The 10,680-nt window shown below is 30.2% G+C and overlaps 1 long non-coding RNA gene across 2 annotated transcripts; it reads right to left on the bottom strand.

The window, feature by feature from the left end:
* Positions 1-2,952: 2,952 nt before the first annotated feature.
* LOC136271045 (uncharacterized) lies at positions 2,953-9,308 on the bottom strand. Of its 2 annotated transcripts, XR_010708839.1 has the most exons (7): positions 8,602-9,308; positions 8,390-8,454; positions 8,096-8,239; positions 7,781-7,867; positions 7,406-7,483; positions 6,596-6,679; positions 2,953-5,841 (listed from the first exon to the last, which is right to left on the bottom strand). It is a non-coding gene; the product is annotated as an uncharacterized lncRNA (long non-coding RNA). The 2 variants fall into 2 exon arrangements; XR_010708838.1 differs by having other exon boundaries at positions 2,959-6,679; positions 8,602-8,992.
* Between the last annotated feature and the right edge of the window lie 1,372 nt (positions 9,309-10,680).

Consider the following 10,680-nt stretch of genomic DNA (forward strand, 5'->3'; position numbering starts at 1 on the left):
TTTTTTTCGATGTTAATTTTTATTATAATGTATATAGCATTAACATTGTGTATACAGAAAAATTGAATCTCTGGTCCTAGACGTCCTCATGTTTCTCTGTTGAATATCATTTGTCCAATTTCATTTTGTTTTAAACATTAATCATGTTGCTCTATATTATATATAAATGTCGCCAGACGTCTATGTTTGGAATCAATAAAAAAAGTATAAAAGAGAAAACTGATTATTAAAGATAGAGACTGTAACAAGTCTGCTCTTAGCCACGATTTGTGAAAAGCTGTTTTTCTTTCGTTTGTAGATGAGTCACAGGTTTATTGGTACATTCTGATATCCACTAGACTATTAAACGTTTAGATATTCTTTAACTCGAATCATTAGTTCAGGCTACGGGATTTTGTTTTCTTTTTAGCTATTTTTGTTGACACATCAAATGCCGGTTTCTTTAACGTATCTTGAATTTCCTTTAATAGAGCTTAATTCAATAACCATAGTAACAATAGCAACTCTGAAAAATAAAGAAAGATGCAAGTTTGAAACTATTTATTGTAATATCTGCCTAGTCAGCTTTCGCTTTTTCATAAAACACTGCGTTTTATAGTTGTAAATACTGGTAATTGGTGAAGTTGGCACGCTAACATTGTTAAGTATGTCAAAGGCACTGCGTTCACGTTTTTTCTCACCTGAAAGATGTTAGAGAATGGCCACATCGTTCACATGAACATCAGTTTTGAATCTTGTTATTTAACGCTTTTTATTTATTATCTACTCTCTAACACATTTACACACCAATTTTGAGAATAATATGTCGTTTATGAATAAATTAAGTTTCAATATAGTCACTTGGAATGTGTTTTCTTATATATAAATTGATGCATTATGTATATCAAACATTGTAGGTGCGTGACTTATTTTAAAGAAGTGTGTAATTGGGTATATCCCTCTAAATATTTTTAGAATCGGTAGGACAACAAAGTAGTGCATTTAAGCAAAATAGTTCCTATACTTGCAGAGTGTATATACATTTATTGGGACATTTTAAATCAATATGCTTGACACATGTCAGAATAGAGGATTTGCAAATTTAATAGCAAGTGTTAACATTTAATTACCATTTGAAGAAAAGAATTGAAACTGTTTGATGTACACCTGTTCCAAATTTGTGAAATTCCCTACTTTTACATTCATTTTCAGAGCTTTTCAATACAGACGCATTTTGCCAGAAAACAAATCTGACTTCACACCACGAAATTTTAACAGAAAAAGACAATGTGATGAGCTTTCATTCAAGGGGTCACTTGTTGCTGCACGAAAATTAGGGCCAGAGCTATAAACCCTAACGTTAACATTATCGCCTATGGAAAATGCATATTGTTATTCACTTTGCTGACCGTGTTAAGAAATTACCGATATCATTTACAAAAAACCAAAAAACAAAAAAAGAAACAACTGAATGAACGGTTGATTTCCAGATTATCATGAGTATTTTTAAAGAAATTAGAAATATGTAGATATATTAAAAGACGTTTCAGTAGCTATATTTTTTTAATTAATTTTGATTGCATACACATTTTTACAAATGAATTTTCTTCCGTAACATTTTTTTTAAAGTTTCCTCATAAAAAGTGACCCAAGCAATCAAAATCAAAATTGACTGAAATACATCAACGAATATTTTCCTTAAAGACCCAATTTTAAGCCACCTCCCCTAAATTTTTACCCTGATTGAGATCAATAATCTACCGCTTGTCAATCAAGCTAGAAACAATAGCCTTAGTCCTGTTTAACAGGTTTGGACAAGCGTGTCATAAAGACACCGAGAACGGGTGCATTGATAGCAATTAATGCGTCATATATATATATATATATATATATATATATATATATATATATATATATATATATATATATATATATATATATATATATATATTGCATGCAAAACAATTGCATCGTCATTTTTTATACACAAGTCTTTCTGGAGTATTTATTTTATAAAATCAACATAAAATAGCTAACGTTTCAGATGACGTTTTCTTTTAAATTACAATAAGCATGAGCCTTGTCAGCAAATACAATCTTTCACTGTGTTGCATTTTGGCGCTTTTCATACTTTTTGTTAGACCATAATTAATCACCTAATTGTATACGATCTTTTCCGGTTTTTTTTTTTGATTACGACAAAGAGCACACAGAGGTTGTGAGCGGTCAGCAGAGGATGTTCAACCCTCCATGGTACCTGATCCTGCGTCTAACTGTAATAGAGATCCGTGTTTTATCTGCTTCTGTTTTGTATTTTTTTGTTTATTGTTATCCATATTCAATGAATGCTATGTTACTATTTCAAAAAAGTACAATTTGTTTAAATAATTTGAATTTCAGTAAATGTGCGTTGCAGCACTGTTAAGGTTTACTTTGTGGTCGCGTCGACCAAAAGGCACAGGAAATGTTAACTATGACATCATACAAAACAACAAGTCGTTAGAAATGTTATTAAATGAATGCCCTTTTGTTATGAGTACGAAAACATTAAACTATATTTAAAATTACCTATGCTTGTGACTTTGTAGTCAAATAAGTCCAACAACGATAAATATAAAAAACTGAATGGTCGCGGTGAACTTATCTATGTGACGTCGTTCTGTAAATTTTGACGCATATTTTGTATAGAGAGAGGCGGATTGATCTTTTTTTAACATGGAAAAATGCATTTTATAAATAAACAGAAAATAATCTTTAAACAATTACCATACCATTAAATACTATCTATTATGCTTTTTTTATTCAGCATGCGTTTTTTTTAGAGCGTGTATTATTTGACATCGGGAACCCTATTTAGATCCGCTTTTTACCCTAAACAGAGCGTTGCGATCTTTTGGTTATAAAATAAGGGAATGTTTAATTCACTAAAAAGTGATTCTGCTTTGATGAAATCTATAAAATAATTTAATAGATACGTAAAATAGTAAGAGAAGGTCATATAAATTCCAACCAGAGCTTATTACGTTGATATTTGTTCTTTAAAAAGAAGAAATCTATACAAAGCAGTAGCACTTTTCAGAATCTACAAGGAAATATAATTTAAAAATCATTTAATTCTTTAATTTAAATAAGGGTAAGCCCTTGTAATATTGACATTTCTTTATAACCTCAATTTGGGATAATTATCAACACATGCCACGTGATTATTAATTTAGAGGGTCCCACTAAGAGGCAGACACATTAGCAATTACAATACTGTTTCATTTTATTTTACATTAACATCATGATAAAGAAATTTACATAAGTATTTTGTAATAGCAGATGTATCGGTTTTCGAACGTTTAAATCCGTTGATAATTTCATTGAAAGTTTTAGAAGTGCTGCGGTGTCCTGAATTATATATGCTAATATAGAAAACGTCATTATTATAATGATAATGACGTTTTCAATAACAGTATACTAGTATATAACTCAGAACAAGCGACTTTACTGAAATTCAGATTATTGAAACAAAATCTAAATTTTAGACATATGCTGCTTAAATCTTATTATCTACCTAATAAAACAGTTATCTGACCATGTCTAAACAAAACCTCTCTTTTTTGCATGTTTGACAAATAACGGTAGAACACACCAAAGTAATAAAGAAAACATGATTCTAAAAGTGACTTTCATACAAGGCAATGTTAAAACTATTGATACATATTTATTTTTCTAGTATTCGAGGTAGTGTTGTTTTAGTCTTTTTTTATATCGCAACAACAACAAAGGAAAATATAGGCTGCGGAAAAAAAATTTGAGAACATACCTTTAAGCGAATGTTTTATGAAGGTTACGTGTTACATTATTTTCATTTTTTAATTCTAAGCGAAATAAAAAAAATAATTTGAATAATAAGATTTCACGGACGAGGGTTGTTAGAAAAGTTTGCGGACAAAGTGAATTGCGGCAAAATTACTATTTTATGAATGGCTGTCAATTGAAAATAAATATGCAAAAAATCATATAAATTGGAATTTTTCTATAAAAAGATACAGCGGTTATTACTTTGCATGAATTAGATTTATGGAGTACCATTTCATATTTCCACGACGTCATGTGACGTCAAACAACTGAAAGTCAAACCTGTTACTCTTTTTCAAAGTAAACACCTTTCAGATCCACACACTTTTAAAGTCATTTAACCCATTTATAAAATGCACGTTCTTGCCATTGTTTGTCAAGTTTTTGAATCGTGTCTGTTATTGCAAATCGTAGATCATTAAAGTCCAAAAATATTTTGCCACATAGTCTCGACTTAAGGAAAAAAAGCGAAATCCATAATTGAAAGATCCGGGCTGTATGGGAGGTTCGGGTGCTGCAAGAGCCCAAAATATCAGTTTTTCTCTCTTTAAACGACCGTGATTCTTCTAAGTGTAAACCTTTGTTTTAAAAAATATCAGGATCTAAGAACCTTTTGGTCTCCATCGGAGATTTTCCTGCGTATACACAACATTAAATGAAGGCCCGGTGCTCCAAGATGTCCGTTGACGTCAACGTTTGTGACTCATTTTTTGAGTGTTTGTCGTACATATTCGGCGATAAAACCGTCATATTTTTTTCAATTGAACTAAAACGCTGAAACGGTACATTTTCTTAATACGGACAAATGCGTACACAATGTAAACAAATCAAAATCAGACATGCTCAGTGAAGCAACTTTTATCAAAATAAATAATCTATATTTTATGGTGCATTTAGAAAATACAAATCTTTATATTCTAATAGAAAATACGTCAAGCTTAAATCTGAAAAGTTTTGCTGTTATCTTGCAAATTGTCCGCTCACAATCGAAGTGGTCCGCAAATTTTTCTAACAACCCTGGTATATTGATTCTATTCAAAATGCTTTTCGGTCAAATTAAGACGACATGTCACCTTCAGACATGAATCATCAGTGTGTAAATCTACGTTTAGATAATTAGATAATGAGTCTATGATATCTTTTTATTAGTTGTTGGTTCTAAATTCAATGTTTGAGGAGTTGAAAGTATTTGTAAAAACTATGATTATTTTTTCGCGGAAATACAATCAATATAGATTTTATATGCTTCCTTAACATTTTTGCGTTTTTACTAATTAATATCCTTCCGTAGCATCCGTTTTAAAAGTTTCCTTGTAAAAAGCGAACCAACAGATTATTATGTTACCGAAACTATGACCTACTTTTTGATTTGTACAGTTAAAATCATAATTGCAGAAGTAATAGTCGTATATGTCAAGCATCATGGTACATTGAATCAACACATTTAGAATAAAACAATTCATTTGCAACTATTTGATTTTTATAATTAAATTTTACATTTAATAAAAAAAAATAAAACCTTGATTAGTTTGCTATTAATACGCACCCATCATTTTGGTGGTAAGTCGAAATACTTTTTTGTTAAACAAAGTCAAGATTTCTCATAAATATACCTTTTTTGGATTAAGAAATTTTTCCGTGATAAGCAAAATAAAGTAGATTGCTGTTTCTGTTATTGTTTTTGGTAATGTTTCTTGTGGTGTCATGAAGTAGGAGCTGGGTGTCCTGATGCTGTATATACAGATACATGTATATTAGATAGACACATGTAGATAGATTCAGATATTCAAAACAATGCTAGTTGCAACAATTTAGTTCGATCCTCATGGTTCTATAACGCCTATAAATTTGGCCATTGTCCGCCTTTTTTTATCATCAATTATTCACATACTCAAACGTTGGAAATATTGTTGTAAAGTTCTAGCATCATTTTCACATAAAAATGTCCTCATTTATGTATATTTGCATATGTCAGCGAAATGTTGTTCTTTGTCGATGCTTTCTTTTCAAGCAGCTGATCTGAAATACCAAAAGTTTTGCTTAAATATGTACGTTTTGTGAAATACGATTTTCATAGAAATTATCATTTGTAACAACTTGAGAAGACCATGATATTTTACTTACTACTATTAAAGAAATACTCACATTGCTTCTGTCATTAATTCTTAAATCAAAGCGATAAAAATTAACGCGTCGTCTGTGTTATTGATTATACCGTTTCCGAAAAGAGGCTTTATTTTAAGGCTGTTTTTTTCTTCTTTTTATCATTTTTGTCTGTAAAATTTAAGTCTGTCGATTTCTCAAAAACTATGCAACCGATTTATTTTACAGATAATCGTTAAAGTTGAAGTAGATTACTTTTTTATGCATCCAGGTATTTTTGTTTTCGGTAAATTTTTCTTCAGGCGATTTCTCAAACACTATTCAATCAATTTTAGAATGACTATTCAATCGATTTCTATTGTCGTTGTTGTTTTTTTTTTTTAAATTTTATTCTTGTTTTTACAGAAGATTGTAATTGAATTGAGTGTTATACGTTTTATGAATCGTTTTGGATGACGTCTTTTCGGGTTCCAATTTAACGACGAATCTTAATTTGTTTGACTTGTTTGTGCATCGCAATCCTCAATAAAAGGTATTGGGTCATTTTTTAATATCCCGCAATTCCACGGTTATAATGAAAAAAAAAATATGTATACATTCATAGCATTTATATTTCTTTGCTTGAAACTGCTTGCAAGCTTTCTATTTACAAATAGCATGCGTTACTTACACTTTATTGACGTCGGATTTGGAATTGCAGTAAAATTGGTCACCCGTTTATTTGTCACAGTGATTTGTTTAACCAATGACAAAGCTGAAAGAAATGATATGCGTTTACGATATTGAATCAATGTAGACATTTGTTAGCAAGTATTTTCAAAATTTGTAGTATATTTTGACTTGAAAATGACCATTCCCCGTTTATTTTTGGTTTGATTTAATATCAATAGTTACAAGCCTGTTAATTGGGTCATTTGCACATTTTTGTCAAGTAAATAACAGTAACTAAATACATAAAGTAGGGTTACAATGTACAGTTCCAATGAATATGTTTTGTTTCAAATTAGTTGAATTTGCTATGCAATATGCCATCAAATTAAAATCTTTAATCAAGGTTGCTTTTTTGTGTCTATAATCGAATTCATGAAATTAAAGTATTGTATGTAAGTTTCTGAATTTATGTTAAAAGAAAAACTTAAATACAAGCTCTGCCTGTCAGTTAACTGAATGATCACTGAAAAGTCTGAAGATGCGACTGATGACAGGGCTTGGCAAATTTTATGTAGATCCAATTCATGAAACAAACGACATTAAGTTAGCTGAAACACAATTCTCTGACATTCTGTAACTCTACTTGGAGTTGGAAAGAAACAATGACAACAAAATATTCAAAAAAATATAAAGGCATTAAACTAAACAAAAGAAAAAACAAACTACTATATGTTATTCATTAACCACTGTACGTTAATCTATAACATTTGTTTTCTTTGCTAGACATTGCTTGCAAATTTTCAAATTGTTGATCTCTTACGTCACTTACCATAAGATGTACTCGGAATCGTAATTTTTTTTGCCACTCCTTTATTTTTCAATGTGAATCTTTTAATTGATGACGATACTGAAAGTAATGAAACTTATTTTCGGTAATGCAGTCAATTTCTAGAAGAATTTCGTTAGTTGATGCTTAAACAAGTATTTGCCAAGTATATGCAGTATACTATGCACTGTGTTGTCTGGCGGACTTTACTGACATTCTTAACTCAATTTAAATACATCAAGATTTTTAACTCGGTCGCTCTTTTTTTATCCACTGTCGCTTTCAAATAACTAAATTAGAACATGTTGGTTTCTGAAGTAATAATAATAAAAAAAAACCTGGAACATTAATATACTTAAATGGAAAATAAGTTCTTACTGATGATTTTTATATTAGTTGTGTTGTTCACAGCATGTGATACAGGTAATTCTGACGTCAAATGTTCTATTATTTTTGACGTTGTCTCTGAATTCAAATAGAAAAATAAACAATATTTGAAATAAATCCAAGAAAGAAACAAAGCATGTTTGTTGAGTCAGCTGCTGTCATGTAATGTTTGCCATCAGAAATGCGTAAACAAAATCTGTTTTGCTTTAAAAAAGAAATTAAAGTAAAGTAAACATGAAATATAAGCTTCGATGCTGACGTATGAAAAAGAAAAAAATATAAATAAATTAATTTGAGATACTTTACCCTTTGTTTCTTTTATTATAGTGCAACCAAATATGTAATGGCATGATTTACAGTTATGTGGACATTCCTGACCACACAGACGTCCGAAGAGAGGTGGGGGACATTTGTCAGCGCAATTTCTTCCAAAATATCCAATAGGACATTCTATGAATAAGAATAGACACGATACATGCAATTGTCTTTACCAAAACAAATTCGGTCAATGAAGATTAAAATATCTTATTGGGAAAATAACAAATTAATATTACTAAATGCATCCTTTGAATTGGTCTTGTTTTTTTTTTATTCAAATACCTTTGCAAACATATCCATCCATAAATTTATTGATAGGACAGTCTTCATTGATAGCGTTGTCCACGCTAGATAATATATCGATTGAAACAACACTGTATACATAAAAACTCGAAACTATGCTTTAAACAGATGGTACTTAAATCATTCATAATTATATTTGTTAATTATTTAAGCACATAATTAAAATAATATAAAAATTAAAAAATACGAACTTTTGAATAAGAGCTGTGCAAATGACTAACACTTGATAGATACATCCTTGTGTATTTTGCGCCTTTGAAATCCGTCTTGGCATATTGATTGCAATTTCATTTATAAATGCTAAATTCCAACGCACGAATAATTTATTTTAGCATTGTTTCTATTTTAAAGCGTCATGAACTTCGTAGAATACTTCCTTATTTGAATACAAGTTTTATGAGATACTAATGAATATATCCAAGGTTGGTGGTGGTAAATGATTCACTAAAATGCAGAGTTGTAATACTCTCTTTCTTTAAATATTATAGTACATCCTTTAACGATAAAGTCATGTTAAAAAAAGGAATTATGTACATAATTTCAACATCAATAACAACATATTTGTCTACATCGATCGTGGATGATATCCTATGTTTTGGGGTATTTTGAAAAATCTTTTTCCTCCTGTAAATATCCAGAATGTTTACATGTGAAATCATGACGTTATAATGTAACCTGGTAATAACTCCATCAATAATACCAGTCAAAATATGTATGAAAAAAATATATGAATGAGCAAAAGAAGTAGACAATAGAGCTGATGCTTGCGAGTGCTTGCTAAACTTTCTACTACCTGCAACACAGATTTTGGCGAGCACCTGCAACCAATCGACCAAGATGTCTTGCGTGAAACACATATCGTAATTAATATTAAAATAAAGAGCAGTTCAAATTATTAAACAACCTTTAAAACAACTTTATGACTTGTTGTTATGAATTGTTGTAATTTCATACAGCCTAGCAAGAGGATTGTTTATCATAACAAGCGACAATAAAAGAAGAGATAAACGTTTACAAGAATTAAAAAAATAGGTCTTATCGAAATTGAAATTAACGGAAAACGAATCGATCATCCTAAGAGCTGCACCTCGGATAAAAATATTATCACTAGCCACTACAATTATAGAAATATAATTTCTGTGATACTACATCTTGACAGTATTCCACAAACTGATGAAAAATTGTCCAAAGTCCTGAAAACAAAATATACTATGTACAGGCAAACATAACAAATATATATATTTTTTTAGAAACACCAAGTTGAATGAATTATAATAAAAAGGTATTAATTGCTGTGGTTTTTTTTTGTCGATCCCTGTACACTATAACAGCACAAACTTAATACAGAAGGATAATATAACGTATTCTGCAGCGATTAACGACGAAATATTTAAAAAGGGCAAATATATATTGTTAAATTATAGCGAACTGTTGAGGCAATGTTCTAATATTAAGACAATGCAAAGAGAAAAATAAAAGGGCTCTACTGTTCATGTCCTTAAGAGTGCAGGAGAAATCTAGTATCAATTTTAGGCTACATTTCCCAGCTCTTTTATATAATTGATACAGGAAAATAATGAACTTAAAAGCCAAAACACATTATTAGTAAACATTGATTTATGGCCAAACAAAAGCATTAAAAAAACAAGGTAGACGTTCTGACGGTTAAATTGTTTACTATGGTGCTTCCTTTAGAACTTAAACAGCAAATAAAAAAATATGAGCTAATAACGTGCATTAAAATAAACGCTACCGGATTAAAGATGAAAATATTTTATATTATAAATGTCCGTACGAAATTTGTTTTTGTTATTTTTATATTTCAGGGTACCAATCGATGAAGTGTAAATCAAAGTTCTGAAAGTACTGTTAGACGGTGGCTTCGTTTGAAAGTGGCATATTACATGTAAAAATGAGTGATGTATGATAATTATTGTTGTCGAAAACCGCGGCCAGTATCGTATACATGTACTAATACATAATCGCTTACTCGCACAACTGGTCGTGAGTTTCCTACATGGATGATTCTGTGGAAATCGTAGATGTGATCTCAATCCACACTTTACAAATGCTGTGTCTCTTAGCCGTCATCTTTTGGGGAAAACCCAAAGATTTATCACAGTAGCCTTTGTAGTATAGACGTTTTTATCTATATTTTGTATCTATATGTTAGTATCTATATCAGTTGACAACCTGTTTTCGGTAATACTATGTATTTTGATTGCCCCAGAATAACTTTTTTCAATTAAATATATTTGATATGTTATAAT

This window comes from Magallana gigas, chromosome 8, assembly GCF_963853765.1.
Source record: "Magallana gigas chromosome 8, xbMagGiga1.1, whole genome shotgun sequence".
NCBI classification, from domain to species: Eukaryota; Metazoa; Mollusca; class Bivalvia; order Ostreida; family Ostreidae; genus Magallana; species Magallana gigas.